This window comes from Paramormyrops kingsleyae, chromosome 14 (genome assembly GCF_048594095.1).
Source record: "Paramormyrops kingsleyae isolate MSU_618 chromosome 14, PKINGS_0.4, whole genome shotgun sequence".
Classification (NCBI taxonomy): Eukaryota; Metazoa; Chordata; class Actinopteri; order Osteoglossiformes; family Mormyridae; genus Paramormyrops; species Paramormyrops kingsleyae.
The window spans coordinates 14,595,015-14,615,000 of record NC_132810.1 but is presented as its reverse complement, the minus strand read 5'-3'; positions in this window follow the sequence as shown (position 1 = coordinate 14,615,000).

The window sequence follows — 19,986 nt, the reverse complement described above, 5'->3', positions numbered from 1 at the left end:
AGGAAGATGGGTGTCTATGTGAGGAAGCTGGGTGTCTATGTGAGGAAGCTGTGCTTCTGTCTGAAAACACTTCACCTGTGCAAACCTGAGCCTGTCCTCCTGCTGGCTCCTCCCCTCACATCCCAGCAGAGCAGCACCTCCCTTTGCGGGGAGCTTTTGCGGTCATGTTTAGGGACATGCTGATCCGATATTCAGTACCGGTATCGGTCCTATTCTGGCCTAAATTACTGGATCGGGGAGGAATAAATGCTTGGCAAAACTTGCAACAGGGTGTAAGCAGACATCACACTCTCACACTGAAGCAGCTGCGTCACGTGATAGGAGCCTTCTGATAGGACCTTCTGATAGGGGCTTCTGATAGGAGCCTTCTGATAGGAGCCTTCTGATAGGAGCTTCTGATAGGGGCTTCTGATAGGAGCTTCTGATAGGGGCTTCTGATAGGAGCCTTCTGATAGGAGCTTCTGATAGGGGCTTCTGATAGGAGCTTCTGATAGGAGCCTTCTGATAGGAGCTTCTGATAGGGGCTTCTGATAGGAGCTTCTGATAGGAGCTTCTGATAGGAGCTTTTGATTGGACCTTCTGATAGGAGCTTTTGATTGGACCTTCTGATAGGAGCTTCTGATAGGGGCTTCTGATACTTTGATTAGAGCCTTCTGATAGGATCTTCTGATAGGGGCTTCTGATAGGAGCTTTTGATTGGACCTTCTGATAGGAGCTTCTGATAGAGGCTTCTGATAGGAGCTTTTGATTGGACCTTCTGATAGGAGCTTTTGATTGGAGCCGATTTTGATTCCCGAGTCTATGCTTTGTCTCTGACTCCCCATGCTGTTATTGTTGCTGCTAGCAGGTTGGGGGTGAGGCTGCCTGTCTGTCTGCGCTGTTCTCCTATCATCATTAATTCCTTTTATTTTATAGCTGAAGAAATTCACTCATTTGACACACATCCTCCAAATCCCCTTTAGAAGCGTGAAACAGGAGGTCTGCGCTGCTACGGCCCAGTGCCCGGTCTGCGCTGCTACGGCCCAGTGTCCGGTCTGCGCTGCTACGGCCCAGTGCCCGGTCTGCGCTGCTACGGCCCAGTGCCCGGTCTGCGCTGCTACGGCCCAGTGTCCGGTCTGCGCTGCTACGGCCCAGTGTCCGGTCTGCGCTGCTACGGCCCAGTGTCCTCTCAGATCCCCCACTACATCAGTAACTTATTCCAGGGAGGCATATTCACCTGGGTGGGGAGGGTGGACGGGCCCAGACGTTCTGCGCCTTCATCATGCTCTTCAAAGTCTGGTTGTGTGACTCTGTGTTAAGGGTGTCCTTGCATGACTCCACAGGTGCTGTCGTCAGGCAAAAGCAACAGGTGCCATAGAGTAGCCCAGCCAATGAAAACACTTGATGCATGACTGGTACCAGCCCCAGCCAATGGGCTCCCAACACCTCACCACCTCATCCCGCCTAGAGTGTGGCAGCTGCACATTGTGTGTATTTGTGTGTGTGTGTGTGTGTGTGTGTGTGCGTGGTGAACAGGGTCCTCAGCAAAATATTTTTGCGGTTAATAGTAACTCTGGGGACATACATTCCCCTCAGGGCGTCACAGCATAGCAAAAAGAGCAGAATATGGGTTTTTCTTGCATTATGCTCCCTCCTTTTCCAACCCACAGTCCAACATCTTGTCCACATCCCAGAATCCCAATGATAGCCTTCATTCCTGGCCCCTGTGTCCCCTGTGCTGCTTTGCATGGCATTCAAAAACTTGACCACTAGGTGGCACACATCACTCACACATGCACCTACCATGTCTCCTTAGCGCTAAGGTCTGCTAGAGGCGGCCTGTTACGGCAGCCCCTTCTGCCCGCCCCCCAGGCCTGTCTGACAGTGAGAGACAGCTCTGCCATCTGTGCGCAGCTGTGCTTTAAGGAGCCACATTTCAAATGGTCGATTCAGCCCTGGAGCTTCAGCTGCCCGATTCTCAGGTTCCTCTGCAGGGGCCGGGAGGCTGCTGTCCCGCATGGGTGAGGAAACGAGAGTAACTCTGGCCGCTTCCTGCCATCCCGCAACATCAAAGCCCCCCAAAACGGCTGGGGGGAGATGAATAGTGTTCAGCAAAAATTGTCCTCTCATCACCTTCTTGACGGGAACAAGAATGAAGCTGCTTTCCTTCTAAGAGAAACTGGGTGAAATCCCAGCTTCACGTCTCCTGCTGAGGAAAGGGCTTGAGTAGGACCAGTAGTTGGGGAGGGAGGGAGGGGGGGGGGGGTCCAGACACATGGAGGTGGCCAATGTCCCCACAATGTTTAGTCTTTGGGGACGTTTTTAGGTTCCCACAAGGGAAAGCTTAATTTTATAAAAAAATCTAATGTGTGCGTGAGTGTGTCTGTGTGTGTGTATGTGTGTGTGTGCCGGCAAGGCCTGCACTGGCCCTTCATAAGTCTCATCTCCCTGACTGTCATTAGCCAACTGCCTCGTAATGAATTTCTTATCTCCCAATTTCAATGGCGCCATGATTAGGGTTATTATCATTTGTATTAATATTCCCTGCATGAACAACGAGGAAAAGCGAGGCAGTGACTCCGGGATGGGAGCAGGGAGGACAGGGAAGGGGGCACAGGACAGGGAAGAGGAGGGGAGAGGAGGAGAGAAGGTGGGACTAGGGGAGGGGAGAGAGAGAGGGGGAGAGGAGGGGAGGGGAGAGAGGGAGGGCGAGAGGAGGGGAGGGGAGAGGGAGGGGGAGATAGATCAGCAAGAGGACAAGGGCAGTCACAGAGAGGTGGGACAGAGAGAGTGGATGAAATGAGGGTGAAACAGGAAGCAAAGGTGTTTGCTGAAGTTGTCTTAGTAGAACTGATGCTGGAAAATGGCAGTGATGCACCAGCTATTGTGCAAGGGAGGAAGGAAGCATGTGGAAGTATGCAGACAGGACCTTAACCATAAATAACCAAACACAATATAAGACTTTTTGCATTTTTAGCTTTTTGATTGCATTCACAGATCTTTGTGGGGACTTGACAAATTATCCCTCCCAAAACGTCAAAATAACTGGTGAATATCAGATTCTGGGCACATTTGGTCCCCATAATGTAATGTATACCTGGACCAGACACACACACACACACACACACACACACACTCGTCTAATGGACTTTGGCTCTTCTCCTACACTCTTCTCTTGCATCCCTATCTATGATGTCATTTTCTCTTCACCTCATTTCTCCTCCCTTCTCTCTCTGTGTTTTCAGTTTAATATCCGTTTTCTGTCCCCATGTTGGGACAGAGGTCACGCACAGTGACAGGGGGAGGTGAAGGGTGAGCATACGTGGGGGGGGGGGGGGACAAGACAGGGCAGGGAAGTAAGCAAAAGGGAAGAAAGAGAGGAGTGAGAGAGAGGCCAACACCGGAGCAGGGTGCCCCCAGCTGGACAACGAGAGGGGCTACATGCCATTTAACAGGGGGCAGAGCAACTGGTCGGGTGAGCGGGACACCCCCCATCAGGCTGAGAAGACGAAGGAAAAGGCAGCGGAGATGTCGGGATAGGAAGGTGGAGTCACACTCAGCCAATCAGGGCTTTGAAATGCACACTTCCTGCTTTGAGGCATGAATAATGTCCTGCTGTTTCTCCAAAGAGCAGTTCAGCGTCTGACGTTCGTTCGTCAGCAGGTTGGCGGATTAGCGGCCAATCCAGGCGTCTTGAGAAAGGAGCCCAGTGGGAGGAGCCGCTCTCCACGCCTGCGTGTCTCAGTCTGTGTGGATTTTGTTTATATTACACTGTGAGGACCAAATGTTCCCCACAATGTAATAAAAACCTCTTATTTTGATGTTGCGGGGGCCATTTCACAGGTCCCCACAAAGACCTGTGACTGCAATCAAACAATGAAGAATGCCCAAATCTCATATTTAGTTTGGTTACTTATGGTTAAGGTTAGGGCTGGGTCGGGGTTAAGGATGTCATTGATGAGATTAGGGTTTTGCCCATAGAGATGGATGTAGAGTCCCCACAAAGATATAATTACACACCTGTGTATGTGTGTGTGGATCCTCTGTCTAATGGGCCTCATCAGTCTGACACCTGATCGATGTCTTACTTTGCCAGACTCACATACACTCACAGCCTCACAGACACCACAGTGCTCCCAAACTCGACCTCAGCGCTGGGGGATTCTGGGATGCTGACAATGACTGGAATCAGACCTCTGAGTGACCTCTCTGGGCGTCTGTGGAGATCCGTGGGGATCTGAGGGGATCAGCTGCCTGTCCTGATCTCACACTCGTGTCTGACTTTAGAGGAGAGCTGCTTTAACACCCACATGTCAAGGCTCCGTGAAAGTTATCAGTCAAAGGGACAAGATTTTAACAAGATGGGGGTTATCAGGGCTGGGGGACAGGGCTCACACCCCCACAGCCTGACTTATCCTTCTGGCACTGAGTGGCCACTCCCAAGCCCCATGGCCCTGCCCACTCCTCCGCCTCCACCCAGTCAGAGTCTCCTGAGTGCATGGCCCTGCCCACTCCTCCGCCCCCACCCAATCAGAGGCTTCTGAGTGCATGGCCCTGCCCACTCCTCTGCCCCCACCCAATCAGAGGCTCCTGAGCGCATGGCCCTGCCCACTCCTCCGCCCCCACCCAATCAGAGGCTTCTGAGTGCATGGCCCTGCCCACTCCTCCGCCCCCACCCAGTCATGGCCCTGCCGACTGCTCCACTCCCGCCCCCCAAGGCTGTAATCCAGCTCCAGATTAGCTGGCTGAGAGAAGCTCTGTAACCTTCTGCTGTGTTTAATGTTCAGGGATCGGTGCAAAGCCTCCATCATCCACCCCCACTTTATCCCCCCCCCCCCCCCCCCCGGATGCACCATCTGTTTCATGCTCAGGCGGAATGATGGATGAGCTGTAGATGTTTCAGTTTATCTGCTGCAGGCCTGAGAGGAGCATGGCAGAAAATTGGTTAGGGTTAGGGGCGTTTGCAGGTTCGGCCCTTAGGAAGTCCAGCATCCTGACAGGAAGTGCAGCATCCTGACAGGAAGTCCAGCATCCTGAAGCCCCTCCCCTCCCTGGAGGTTGATATTTGTCGTGTCCGATGCCACCGTGTGCCAGTGTGACATCCCACTCTCCGCACTGTGTCCCCAAGTAGACAGCAAACAGCGCAGGGGGGGGGCTCCTTGCCTTCTCTCCACTCCTGCCTTCCTATCTCCCTCTGCATCTCCTCCCTCTCCCCCTAACTCCTCCCTACCCATCCCCCCTCCCACCTACTCCTCCTCCCCCTGCCTCCACCCCTCTCCCCCAGCAGGCGGGGGGTGCTCAGGTGTGACGGCGCACTTTGCAGGTTATTATCCCCTGTCATTGTTTAATTCATTTTCATTAAACACGCCAGACAGTGATGAAGCACTCTTCCTGGGCCTCCGCCTTTGCTTGTTTCTTCTCCCTTTCTCTCTTTTTCTCTCTCTCTCTCACTTTCTCTGACCCTTTCCCTCTCGTACTCCTTGTTCCTCTATAGCTTGTTGTGCAGCAGGCAGGCACCAGTGTGGCCTCTGGTATGGTACGGCCTTGGGGGGAGGGGTGTTCCAGAAGCCTCCACCCCGGCACGGCCCTGACGCAGCGCCCGTGACCAACTCATTAGGCCAGATGTGAGCTTCTCAGCGACTCAGTGACACAGCGGAGCCCCCGGGATCCACCCCCACAGCCAGAGGCAGGTGCAAGCATGATGTTCTGGAGAGGAGGTCAGGCGGTCTGTGGGGGCTCACTGTGGGCGGAGTCAGACCTGGGTATCCCAGAAGGTGGGACCTCCGCAAGAGGTGGAGCCAGCAAACTGCATTACACTCCAGATGCTGTCAGGCAGCCTTCAAAGAGCCGGTCCCGTCCACATTACTTCAAAGTGGCTAAATCGAGCCATGGGGCCACCAGCCCCCGTCTGCGGTGTCACTGTGACAATGAGCGGATCTGAGGTGGCCCCTGAAGCTCTGCCCGTTGCCATGACAATGGGAATCATCCAGCAGGGAAAAGAGAGACTTAAAGAGACACGTGGACGGTCCCTGGACACACACACACACACACACACACACACACACACACACACACACACACACACACACACACACACACACCACCAGGAGGCGCCACTGGCAGAGAGACCATTATTTATAAACATGACAACAACTTTATAAAATTGTTTGACTGCTGGGCTGCAGGCCTAATGGTCATTATTTCTGTCAGTGTAAAACCGTAGGGGGGCTTCTCCCTCCACTTTGCCCTGGGGGAGGAGCCTGACGTGTTATACTTGAGATAAAGGGGGGGTTCCGGACACGGTGGAGGAAGTGTAATAGCAGAAAACTCAGATGTGTGTGTGTGTGGTTTGTGTCTGTGTGTGTGTCTGTGTGTGTGTGTGTGTGTGTGTGTGTGTGGTGTGTGTGGTTTGTGTGTGTGTGTGTGTGTGTGTGTGTGTGTGGTGTGTGTGGTTTGTGTGTGTGTGTGTGTGTGTGTGTGTGTGTGTGTGTGTGGTTTGTGTGTGTGTCATAAATTCCCTGCATTTAATTAAGCCAGACACCTGCATCATGCCAGCCTGTCTCACATGTATGACATCACTAATCATCTTTGCACTGGGGTAGGCTTCGGGACAAATTGCCATGGCAACATGGCCTCTGACAGCGAGACTTTGTATTGATGCTTGGGGCCCATTACGTTTAGCGGGGGCTCGCTAAGGTTAGCGCCTGGTGCCGACAGCCTCGGCAGCATTACTCGTGATGATAAACGTCAGCGCTGACGCTGAGGGCCACGGCTTCAGGGGGCCGCGCTGACGCTGAGGGCCACGGCTTCAGGGGGCCGCGCTGACGCTGAGGGCCACGGTTTCAGGGGGCTGCTTTCCTTACATGACGTAAAACAGCAGCCCTGCCAGTCCGCACTAATCTGTCCAATTACGGCCCTGAAAACGAACATGCATAAAGAATGATCCGTCTGTGAAGAATTCATTTAACGGTCAAATCACTGCAATGCTCTTCTGTCCTTATTAGCAGGTCAGGTAGCTTTTGAAGCGTTCGTGGCTTCAGTCCGCATCTCCATCTCCCACCTCATTCCACTGTCCCCCCCCCCCCCCAAAGCCCCCCCGCGCCTCCCACCCATCTGCCCAGAACAAGAAGAAGATTGTGGAAACATCCCAGAATCCAGAATTAATTTATTATACATATGGTACCTGTAACGAGGTAATTTATGTTGGAAGTGGTCAGCCCAAGGTCAAACCATGTTAGATTAGCGCTGGATCCCTGATATCACAGCATCTAAAACATGGCATTTAAGTCTATTACTCTGTGCTCCTCCCTTCCCTGGTGGCACTGTGGCACTGAGATTTCTTGAATTTTCTTTCAAGCTTTATCGGCAGCAGTCCCTAAGAACGTCTCACTGTAAGTCCATCCCCTCTGTGGATTCTGCTCCTTTAGCAGCACGCCCCCCTACTGCCCACCCTTTCTGACTGGTACGGTAACCTCAGAAACAGTCCCTAGTCTGACAGAAAAAGTCTCCGGGAGCATTCCCTGGTCATGGTTGGCCGTGATGCAGGTGTACGCTGCGGCTGGGCCGTGCGTAACGGGCTCCACGTCTGCTGGCTGCTGTGATGCAGGCTCTCAGTCTCCGCTGTGTGAATGAACGTCTGTCGGCACGAGCATTATGAAGCGAGATGAGTCTGCAACCCTGGTGAGTAACGCACGCTAATGTAGCCGCCTTCAGAGTGTGAAACTGCAGGCTCATTCATCGTCGCGGCTGGCGACAGCAAGGAGGACGGGGTCGCCTCTCCGCGCACCTCTCACGCTCATCACGGTCAATCGTGCGGCCTCTATTGGGGATGAACCAATGGGAGCCAAGTTCATTGTCCGGCGACCTGGTCAGGTTGGTAGGTGGGGGGAGGCCCTGAGGGTGGGGTCGGGGTGCCAAGCTGGAGTGATGCCCGGGCTGTAATGAGATCTTAACGCGGGGAGTTCGCAGGCCAGCACACACCTCTGAAAAAGTTAATAAAATCCAAACTGTGCGACCCAGGAATGAAAGTAATAAAAAGCAATATGAGTGTTATTTTTCGCAGCTGGAGGGTCGTGACCAGGAAGGGGTCATTACTGCCTTGGGGGGAGAGTGTTGCAGGCAGACTGGAGTCCTAGGTGCCCCGCTGTTGCCAGTGCTATCGCGGTAACAGACAAACATGCTAACGGGATACCGCATTAATGGGAGCTAATGGGCCAACGTGCTAATGGGCCACTGCACTAACAGGCTACCGTGGTAACGAGCACTAACAGGCCAACGCACTAACAAGCTACCGTGGTAACGGGCACTAACAGGCCACTGCATTAACAGGCTACCGTGGTAACGGGCACTAACAGGCCAGCGTGCTAACGGGCCACTGCACTAACAGGCTACCGTGGTAACGGGCACTAACAGGCCAACGGGCTAACAGGCCACTGCACTAACAGGCTACCGTGGTAACGGGCACTAACAGGCCAACGCGCTAATGGGCCACTGCACTAACAGGGTACCGTGGTAACGGCCACTAACAGGTCAATGGGCTAACGGGCCACTGCACTAACAGGCTACCGTGGTAACGGACACTAACCTTTAATTTACAAATGGTGTCAGCAGTTTAGAATCAGATCATCTGACGGAGTGGCTAAACACTGACACACTGCACTGACCCCGTGGCAGACACAACTGTCAGGGAGGGGGCAGCATCGAGGTCTCAACTGCCCTGATACACCTACACACCCCCAGACAGACAGAGAGACACAAAGACAGACATGCACAGACACACAGACAGTTATACACGCACGCGCACACACAAACACATGGTCGCCGTGGCGACGCAGAGAACTGCCCGTGGTTACCATGGCAACCTGACTCTCTCTGGATTGCCACTACAGGTGCTCTCCTGGGGGGGAGGGGGGGGGGCTTCTATTAACCTATCACTCTGGCTGACAGACTGCGCCCCCCCCACTCCAGCAAAGATGCTCACCAGGTAAACAAACAAGAGCGTGGGCAGACAGGAGGCAAAGTGGGGTTGGGGCGGGGGCATCCAGTCCTTTTTCATCAGCGTCATTTAGCCCCAGCAGGGGGGCAGTGTGTCACCTCCCCTTATATAGCACACTCTTCCATTTGGGAGTTGAGCTGGTTTGGGCATCTGTCTAGGATGTCTTCTGGACGACTTCCTGGGGAGGTATTTTGGGCATGTCCAACTGGGAGGAGGCCCCGGTGCAGACCCAGGACACGCTGGAGAGATTATGTCTCTTGGCTGGCCTGGGAACGCCTTGGTATCCCCCAGTGGAGCTGGAGGAGGGGGCTGGGAAGAGGGGGGTCTGGACATCTCTGCTTAAACTGCTACCCCCACAACCTGATCCCGGTTAAACGGCAGAAAATGGATGGATGGATGGATGGAAGGATGGATGGATTATGCCTCGAGTGTACACCAGTCACATTGGGTGACATTGTCACTGTCACAGCAAAGCAGATGTGTCCCCCCCGCCGCTGAAACCAGTTCCTAGCATGCTGAGCATGCGTGTCATTCATTCTCAGAAGTGGGGATTAGGATGGCATGCAGGGGGGGGGGGGTTCAGGTTGAAATTCTGACTCATTTGAGCTGTATTTATTCCCTTTGAAAGTAATAAATCATCAAGCACCTGCTTGTGAACAAAAATGAAGGTAATGTGAATAAAAGGCATGAATGAGCATGGCCTGCTGCCTCAGCTATTATAAGGGGTACTCAGGGTATAGGAGGTATGTAGGGTATAAGAGGTATGCAGGGTATACAGGGTATAAGAGGTAAGCAGGGTATTAGGGAATGCAGGGTACAGGAGGTACTCAGGGTATAAAGGGTATGTAGGGTATAAGAGGTAAGCAGGGTATTAGGGAATGCAGAGTACAGGAGGTACTCAGGGTATAAAGGGTACACGGGGTATACGGGCTACGCAGAGTATAGAAGGTACCCTGTAGGAGGTTTGCTTGGTGTCCTTGTTTATAACCTACCCTGCCTGTGAATGTTGAATTATGTTCTGCTTAGGTTCCTATTCTCTCCTAGTTTAGTTAGCCCTTAGAGTTAATATTTACTAGTTTCTTGTGCTTGTTTATTGTAACTCCACCTGTTTCTTGTTGTCTCATGCCTGTCCTGATTGGTTTATTCAGTTATGGTCCACGCCTGCCCCCTGTCAGCCTTGTTGTCTGTATGTGTTTGAGTGCCTGCCCTAATCCTGTTCTCCAGTCATTGTGCTTAAGATGTGTGTGTCTACACGTGTGTAGATTTTGAGCTGTGTTGATGTTATTGCTTATTTATAGCTTTGGTTGTTCCCTTGTCCTGCTCTCAGTTTTTGCTCTGTTCCCTAATAAGTTATGTTGCAGAAGAGGGGCACAGGGCACGAGAGGGGCACAGGGCACGAGAGGGGCACATGGCACGAGAGGGACACAGGGCACGAGAGGGATGCAGGGCACGAGCGGGACACAGGGCACGAGAGGGGCACAGGGCACGAGAGGGACGCAGGGCACGAGAGGGGCACAGGGCACGAGAGGGACGCAGAGCACGAGAGGGGCACAGGGCACGAGAGGGGCACAGGGCACGAGAGGGACACAGAGCATGCTTGTATGCAGCGCCCTAAATCTATACCCCATTTAGGGCAGGAGGCACGTTCAGGCCCTCTCACCCGGGTGTGACTCACACCCTCGGCTCACATTTCATCCGTGTTTGACTCGTTGAGTCAGCCCTGGCCCATCTGTCCTGGTGCCGGCTAGCGTCTCACATCTGTGCCGATCCAAATGAGCGGTGAACTGGCCTGGACTGCTGCGGCCGCTGTAGAGCGATGACTGTCTGTCTCCCTGTCTCCCCCCCCCCCCTCCCCCGCCGTTCGCCACCCTCCCTTTCGATAAAGAGAATTGGCTTGTGGAACAAAACAGGGTCTCATCCACTTTAAAAGGCCCATAAATCAGAGCGTGACGCCGCAGCATGTTGAGGGCAGCGGTAAACAGCCGCAATTCACAACTAATGCCGAGGGCGGTGTGCCGGGGGGCGGGGGGGGGGTGGGGTTACGGGGATTTTTTTACTGCTGGAATTTATCTGCTGCATGCATCCTGAAAAATTCTTGGCATTTAATTTCCCTCTGTAGCCTTTCATTTGCAGCACAGTGCGGTCAGGGTCAGGTCAGGTCAGGTCATTTGTGGTTTCTCAGTGACAGAGAATCTGCTCGTCACTCCCTCCTTTCTCACTCTTTCTTTTCCTGCTGCTCTCCGGCCCCGGAAATCTGTCTCAGACCATCGCATCCACATCACCGCAGTGGGAGCGTTCCTGCTTTTAATTACTTTCCGGGGAAAAGACAACAAGTCAAATAGCGGCTGATTTATGAAGCATTTAACAACAAATAAAAGTGGCGGTGGCTGAACACTGGCTGAACACTGCCTCGTCTGGCGTCACTCACGCCGTCATTAACATTAATTTCCGCCATCTTATTATCACTGCCCAAATGAAATCGCAGGCCACACATAAATCTTCCTTCCAATCCTGAAATAACTCTCCTGGCATTACCGCCTTAAATTCCCAGCAAAGCAGGCGTCTGCGGCACGGCTTGGGGGGGGAGGGGGGGGGGGGCAGGACGTGCGGCTGTCAGGTGCTTGCGCTTCCATGCGTACACGCTGCGAACGGCTGCTCAGCTGCTGCGGGAGCCGCTCGGACTGGAGGGGTGCATGACTCACTGGAGGTTTCATCAAAGCCTGTTCCTTTGGTTTTAGGGATTCAGCCTGAACGTTCCGACATGCAGAGTCATCCCAGGGAAGCAGCCTGAGCGTTCATTTCCAAAGCCTTCCACTCCCCGGTGACGTGGCTGAGCGGGGAGGCCAGCATGCAGCCGGAAAAGGCCGCTCACCGGCTGATCACTACATGGTCACTCAGTCTGCTCACCACTACAGTCCTACTCCAGAGTGAAAAAATGCACTGGGACTGTTCTTCCTGGACTGGGAATGTCTTTCCTGGACTGGGAACGTCCTTCCCAGAATGGGGGTGCTGCTCCTGCCTTCTGTGTCTTGCTGTGATGAGGCTTGGGAGGGCCAGCTTGTCTCAGAGGAGATCCAGGCAGCTCCTCAGACCTCCTAACCCTAGTCATGCTAAGGTGAGCCGAGGTCGGCGCCCTCACTGTGCCCAGGCTGGGGGCGTAATGCAGGCCTCATTAATGCAGCCTAGTGCCCCGTCACTGCGTGCGTGACTCACCCTGCATCATTACCGTTAGCGCATAGCTGAATTAAAAAAGCGTGAGGGCATGTCTAAAGCAGGACGCCAGTGACAGGCCGGCAGTGTGACAGCACCCAGTGAAACGCCCTCTGCTGCTAATTACAGTGCAGGCGGGTCCTGCTGGGGTCCAGCCCGGTCAGTTCGTTAGCGGTGAGCATCCACAGAGCTGGGGGGTGAGGGAGAGGGGGTTGTCTGGAAATGTGGAGACACAGAGCCCCCTCTGGGTCCTGGGTCCTGCTACTGGGCATGGCAGGCACCTCCTGTTGTTTGTAGAGAAACATTGCAGGCTACAGTCCCAGGAGGGGACATTCTGCTGTACCCTAGAACATGGCCTTCCAAACTTTTCAGGCAACGGCCCCCAAAATATCTGTGCCAGGGACTCGTGACCCCCGTTAATGTTGGCGTGCACACGCACTGGTAGGCTCATTCATACATGGACACATCGCTTTGATAACATAAATAGAACATAATAGTTTTATATAAATAAATAGACCATTTTATATTGGTGCAGCAATTAAATAACATTTAACTTACCTGATGTGATGGGCGGCCACTATGCTGGGAGCACAACAAGTCTGGCCTGTGTTTAATTTTGGATTTTGGAGATGGCCGCTTGGAGATCTAATTGCAATTCATAATAATTTTTAATGTACGTCAATGCCAAAAATGTCTTTTCAGATAATTAGGTAGATCTGAACTAGATTCCAATGCACTGTATGAACGAAATGGACAATCAGTCATGAAGTGAATGAATCAGTACAGTAACCAAGATCATTCAGTTCACTTAAAAGATTTGATTTACAACATCCATCCATCTCTGCATCCATCCATCCATCTATCTGTCTGTCCATCCATCTATCTGTCCATCCATCCATCTGTGCCCCCCGTGATTTACAACACTTTTAATTAAATTTTAGTGAAAACATTTCAATTAAATTTGCTGTGGTTTGCGATTTCAATTTTATCGTCATTCACTTTCGGTGATTAAAAAAAAAGATTTTTGGGATTGTATTAAGATTAAAAAACACCAGGACATAAGGCCTGACTGACACACCTGACTGACACACCTGGCTGACATACCAGACTGACACACCTGGCTGACACACCTGACTGACACACCAGACTGACACACCTGACTGACCCACCTGGCTGACATACCAGACTGACACACCTGACTGACACACCAGACTGACACACCTGACTGACACACCTGGCTGACATACCAGACTGACACACCAGACTGACACACCTGACTGACACACCAGACTGACACACCTGACTGACATACCAGACTGACACACCAGACTGACACACCTGACTGACACACCTGGCTGACACAACAGACTGACACACCTGGCTGACACAACAGACTGACACACCTGACTTACACACCAGACTGGCATCCCTGGCTGACACACCTGACTGACATCCCAGACTGACACACCTGACTGACACACCTGACTGACATACCAGACTGACACACCTGACTGACACACCTGACTGACACGCCTGACTGACACGCCAGACTGACACGCCTGACTGACACACCTGACTGACATGCCAGACTGACACACCAGACTCACACACCTGACTGACACACCTGGCTGACACACCTGACTGACACACCTGGCTGACACACCAGACTGGCATCCCTACCTTCTCCCCACCCACCTTCTGCATTAACGCCTCCCAATCAAGCATGCAGAGTTGAGTCTCTGTGTGATGTTGTGTCGGAGTCTTAGCTTCTGGGTGTAAGCGGGCTTTTTATTGCCCCTTCTATGTCTGCAGCCCCCCCATCCGTTCCCTGAGCTCTCTCCCCTGCTTGCATAACCACACCCTCCTCACCAGGGAGCAAACAGCTTTCAGCTAATGATCTGCTTTGCATTTCACTTAATTAGGTGTGTTTAAATAGCTCTGAGCATCATTAGCTTACCGCCCCCCCCCCCCCCCCCAACCCCGCACCCTGCCCGGTGCTGCTCCTCGGTCCTCCTCGCTCCCCGGTGGCTGTATTGGCTCCAAATTAGCCCCTTTTCACCTCGCAAACAACCTCCTTCCCCTGCTCGGCTCAGTGGCATGGGGGGGGTTCTTTAAGGAATGGATGCAGCAGCGGGATGGAGTGGCGGTGGGAGGGAGCAGCAGCGGGACTGAGCAGTGGAGAGATGGGGAGTGAGTAGGATGGGGCAGCAGAGGGATGAAACAGCAGCAGGATGGAGCACTGGCAGGGTGGAGCAGCGGCAGGATGGAGCACTGGCAGGATGGAGCAGAGGCGGAACACAGCTTGGGCAGGATGGAGCAGAGGCGGAACACAGCTTGGGCAGGATGGAGCAGCATCAGGATGGAGCAGCAGCAGGATGAAACAGCAGCAGGATGGAACACTGGCAGGATGGAGTAGCGGCAGGATAGAGCACTGGCAGGATGGAGCAGAGGCGGAACACAGCTTGGGCAGGATGGAGCAGCAGCAGGATGAAGAACTGGCAGGATGGAGTAGCGGCGGGATGCAGTATTGGCAGGATGGAGCAGCGGCATTATAAGCGCTCCCACTCATAACCATGTGACAGTGACTGTCCTGATCCTCTCACCCGAGCTGTGGTGATGCTTTCTAGTCCACAGTGAGTCACACAGTGAAGTAACAGGTTGTGACAGTTCTTGACACCTGTCACAACAGCTATGACACAGTAAATGGGTGGCGGTGTTCGATGATCTTATACATGTTTTCATTCAGAATGTCACCTGACCTGGCACTTCCTGTTTTTGGGTCCCTTCATCTTCAGCAAAGGTTACTTCTGAAAAGCTTCCATATCATGTGACCTTTGAATGACTGATTGAGGTGATAGTGATCCTTATCCACTGCGGTGCGTCAGCGGAATGCTTCACTCATCGATCAACTGACTAACATAACAGCCGTGGTGCATCAGCTTAAATCTTGATTGATTGTTTGATTGATAGATCAATTGATTGATCAAGATCTGTATCTGATCAAGGTATCAGCTTGCCACGTAGCACTTTATGAAAATGGAGTCACATTCCAAACATGGCCGATCTGCGCCTGGGCCAGCACAAAGCAGAACGTCACTTTTATCTGTGTCACGGCCCCCAGAGGATGTTCCAGTACCGGGCCTGGTCAGAGACCCAACTGGCCCAACAGTGCCCCCAGAGGCTGCTTGCATCTGGCTGAAATATCCCCCCAGGTCATATCAGGATGTGTGGAGGAGCATCTTCCTGGTGCTCGAAGGGGCAAAAGGGCGTCCAAGGTAGTAAGGCAGTCGGCCATCTTGGGGGAGGACACTCCGAAACCGGCCATCTTGGGGGAGGACACTCTGAAACCGGCCATCTTGGGGGAGGACACTCCGAAACCGGCCATCTTGGGGGAGGACACTCCGAAACCGGCCATCTTGGGGGAGGACACTCCGAAAGCCGGCCATCTTGGGGGAGGACACTCCGAAAGCTGGCCATCTTGGGGGAGGACACTCCGAAACCGGCCAAAGCCACTTCTGGCATGAGGCCTGATCTTCTCAGACTCGCCCCAGAAGCAGCAGTGCTCACATATGTCTGGGTGCACTCACCTTATAGGGTGACAGCATTTGCGGCCGCAGGGGACGGTGACAATGAAGGATCGACCGGGTGGCTAGGAAGAGCCCAGTCCTTCAACAGATATTGACAGAGATAACGGCCTGTTTTTCCCCACTCTCCCGCCTAACACATCGATGCATTGATGTGAGGAAGAAAGTTCCGGCAAAGCCCCCCCTTTTCGACACATAGGCCCCCGATGGGCGCTGTAATCTGCTTCATCTCCGCCCCCGCCCCCCCCAGCATGAGTCCATGCACATATGCGCTCTCCCCATCGCCCATCACATCTGTCCTTGCAGGTCGTTTGCTCTAATTAGCCCTAATTATCTGCGCTGGGGCCTCTTTTGTTTGTTGTGGACGCTCGCCGCTGCATCCCGCTCTGACCTCTGCGCTGTAGGAAACGCCGGATTAAACGGCATTGTTTCTGTATCTCCCCCCATTTGTTCGGGGACCAGTCGTCATCCTCGCAGAGGGCCGCCATATTAAGATAAGAGGCCCTTAATTGCATTCCCTAATCCATACAATAAGCGTCTGGCTTACGTCACATTCCTCCCGGCTCCAGTGGCTGGGCGCAGCTAAACTGCTGCTGAACCACATCTCCGCTTAAATTATTTCCTCAAGGACAGAAAAGGAGCTTTACAACCTTCGAGTCGATTTTCATTCTAGTCCAAACCCACTTATCCTGCTAGGATTCGTCTAGGAAACATCCCACTGCAGTCCGGACTTTTCATGGAAGTGAAATCGTTCCGCATACTGGCTGCAGGCTTACAGACACCCAGACCAACACCCAATCCGGCGACTCTCCCTCATCTCACGGTTCCCAGGTTGGCCCTGGCTTGGTACCATTCCAATGTGGGTGGAGAGGGGGGGGGTAAATTTAAATATCACAATAAAAACTGTTTAAATACAGTGTTCACTCGCCTGGAACACACACCCTGGGAGTTGATATTAAGGAGTCAATGTCTTTTGACGATGTGGGGGGGGGGGGGGGGGTTGCTTGGCCACTACCACAGCTATAGCGTGATGAACTGAGATCGGCGTGGTTTTCGGGTGGAATTCCTCTCAAGGTTGCAAGCAGGCAAACTCTGGCAGTCAAGAAACAAGGAAAATATGAAAATGCAATTTTATCTGCATAATATAATGATCCATCATGATAAACAGTCAATTGGGACAAGTCAAGGTGAGCAGCTTTAAAGGGGGACAAACTGGCTCAGCCGTGGCCCTCCTTAAAGGAAGCAAATATTGAAAATAAGGGAATCATTTCCTGGGCACGCCCTCGTCATTTCCTGGTCACTCCCTCGTCACTTCCTGGCTACTCCCTCATCACTTCCTGGTCATGCCCTCATCACTTCCTGATCAGTGGTCCACCCAGGGTGTCCATTCTATTTTGTCTCCCCCTGTATATGCCAATGTTGGAATGGGCAGGAGGAAGAGCAGCGTAGGTAAAAATAACCAGGGAGCGTCTGGTTGAGCGAGCAAACTGATTAACTGCATGAAAAATCATAAAGACCAAAGCGGTCGTTTGCTGCCATGGACACCTAATTAAATGTATTGGCATGTTAGAGACCAACGTGAATTTGCTTTGAAGGAGAAAAAGGATCATGTCTCCCAACTGACATATTGATTGTCTTTAGATTTGTAACTGTGTGTATGTGAGGAAGAGAGGAAAAGAGAGAGGAGAGAGTGGGAGAGAGAGAGGGTGAGAGAGGGAGAGAGATAGAGGGAGAGAGAGGCAGAGCTTGAGAAATTAAAGTGTCACCAAATGGCTGTGTATCGTTTTGAACAGTCATAAAAAAATGCAAGAGAGGAGAAATGGGAGGCAGGAGAGGGGAGAGAGATGGAGGGGAGGCAATTAATCAGGCGTCCATCCATGGCCCCGTGCGTCATGCAGCTCGGGGGCCAGATGCTGCTCCGCACAACTCAGCAGGGAGGGGGCCATGCGGGGCGGGGCGGGGGGACCCAGAGAGGGGCCTGCCCAGTTACCAGCATACCCTCCTTCTGCATCATGTGACAGGAAGAGGAAGTGATTGGGAAGGCACACTTCCTGGACTGCCAGCTGCATTATAGGGCATCGGTGTTGGGGCTGGGCCACACCTCCCGACAGGTCCTGGGTCTGGGCTGGGCTGAGCCCCACATGGAGAATGAAGAGAAGAAGAAGGAGCCACTACAGACGTCCTACGTGTGGCTGAATTGTAGAGGGTTCAGATACCCGCCTGATAGGAGCTGTAATTACAGCAGCCATTAATTCCTCTTGGCTCCCTCATTGTCACAGCCCCATTGTGCAGAGATTAGCTCTGCGCTTGTTGGGGCGGGTGCCAGCCACTGATCTAGGAGCAGCAGCACCCCCACTGCCTCACTCCGAGCAGAGATTAGCTCTGCGCTTGTTGGGGCGGGTGCCAGCCACTGATCTAGGAGCAGCAGCACCCCCACTGCCTCACTCCGAGCTGAGATTAGCTCTGCTCTTGTTGGGGTGGGTGCCAGCCACTGATCTTGGAGCAGCAGCACCCCCACTGCCTCACTCGGAGCAGAGATTAGCTCTGCTCTTGTTGGGGCGGGTGCCAGCCACTGATCTAGGAGCAGCAGCACCCCCAACGCCTAACTCCGAGCTGAGATTAGCTCTGCGCTTGTTGGGGTGGGTGCCAGCCACTGATCTAGGAGCAACAGCACCCCCACTGCCTCACTCCGAGCAGAGATTAGCTCTGCGCTTGTTGGGGTGGGTGCCAGCCACTGATCTAGGAGCAGTAGCACACCCCACCGCCTCACTCAGAGTAGAGATTATTCTTACTTTTTATGAAAGCCCAGCTGTGGGTGTTTAAGCTCCCGTTATCATGTGGATTTTAGGAGTGTTAAGCTTTATTGAACTAATAAACAATGAAGTGTATAAACAGAAAAGCTGTGCTTTGGTAATGTTCATAAAGTCACCGCAGAGGCCCATGGAGACGCACGGCCCGGTCCTGATGTAGCTCCTCCCACATCATGTCTCCGTGGTGACCGCAGTGACCTTGAGTGCACTGGCAGCCCGCCATACATTCTAGTCACAGGCTCAGGTGTCACATGCTCAGATGGTGCGTCTCCCCCCAGGTTGAGAGGAGCGCTTGGCAGGAAAATTTACAGGCACCAATTTATCCTGTTCTTTGTCCCCCCCTCCTGTATTTCTCTCACGCTCCTGACGGTTGCAGTTTGTTATCTTTGATGCCCGTAAAAGTTTTATCTGGAAAAAAGAGAGAAATGACCCTGTCTTTGAGGGAGTGAGTTACGGGGCTTCGTAAAAAGAGTTGGAAAGGGCAATAAATTGCTGGAGAGCTGGATAGCAGAGTAATGGGGCTGCCCAGCCAGACCTGCACGGGCCCTGTGGGGGGTCCTGCAGGAACAAGTGTGGGCATTTAGCATGTGGAGGCTTTACACAAGAGTGATGATTCTCTACCAGGGTAGGTGGACAAGAAGGAGGTGGGAAAACTGGGGAATGGAGGGAGCTTGAAGAAGAGGAGAGGAACTCCCTCCCCTGGAGATGTCTAAGAGATGCTGTGGTGAGGGAGCAGAAGGGAGTGCTGATTTAGACAGGCGTTAGACAGGTGTCCCTGGCCACATCCCCCAGTGTAGTTTCTAGACGCTCCTTGGCCATGTCTCCACATCCACCAGTGTAGTTTCTAGACGCTCCTTGGCCATGTCTCCACATCCCCCAGTGGAGTTTCTAGACGCTCCTTGGCCATGTCTCCACATCCCCCAGTGGAGTTTCTAGACGCTCCTTGGCCATGTCTCCACATCCTCCAGTGTAGTTTCTAGATGCTCCTTGGCCATGTCTCCACATCCTCCAGTGTAGTTTCTAGACGCTCCTTGGCCATGTCTCCACATCCTCAAGTGGAGTTTCTATACGCTCCTTGGCCATGTCTCCACATCCCCCAGTGGACTTTCTAGACGCTCCTTGGCCATGTCTCCACATCCCCCAGTGGAGTTTCTAGACGCTCCTTGGCCATGTCTCCACATCCCCCAGTGGAGTTTCTAGACGCTCCTTGACCACCTTGCTACATCCTCCAGTGTTTTCCTGCCTACATCCTTTGAGAAAATTGTTATTACAAACAACCTATTAATAAAAAATCAATCTGAGATCCCCAGAAGTGCTCCATGTAAACGCTAATGAATCTTTAAAACCGCTGTGATGCAAACTGAAATAAATAAATAAATAAAAATGCAGATAAATAACGAAAGGCGGG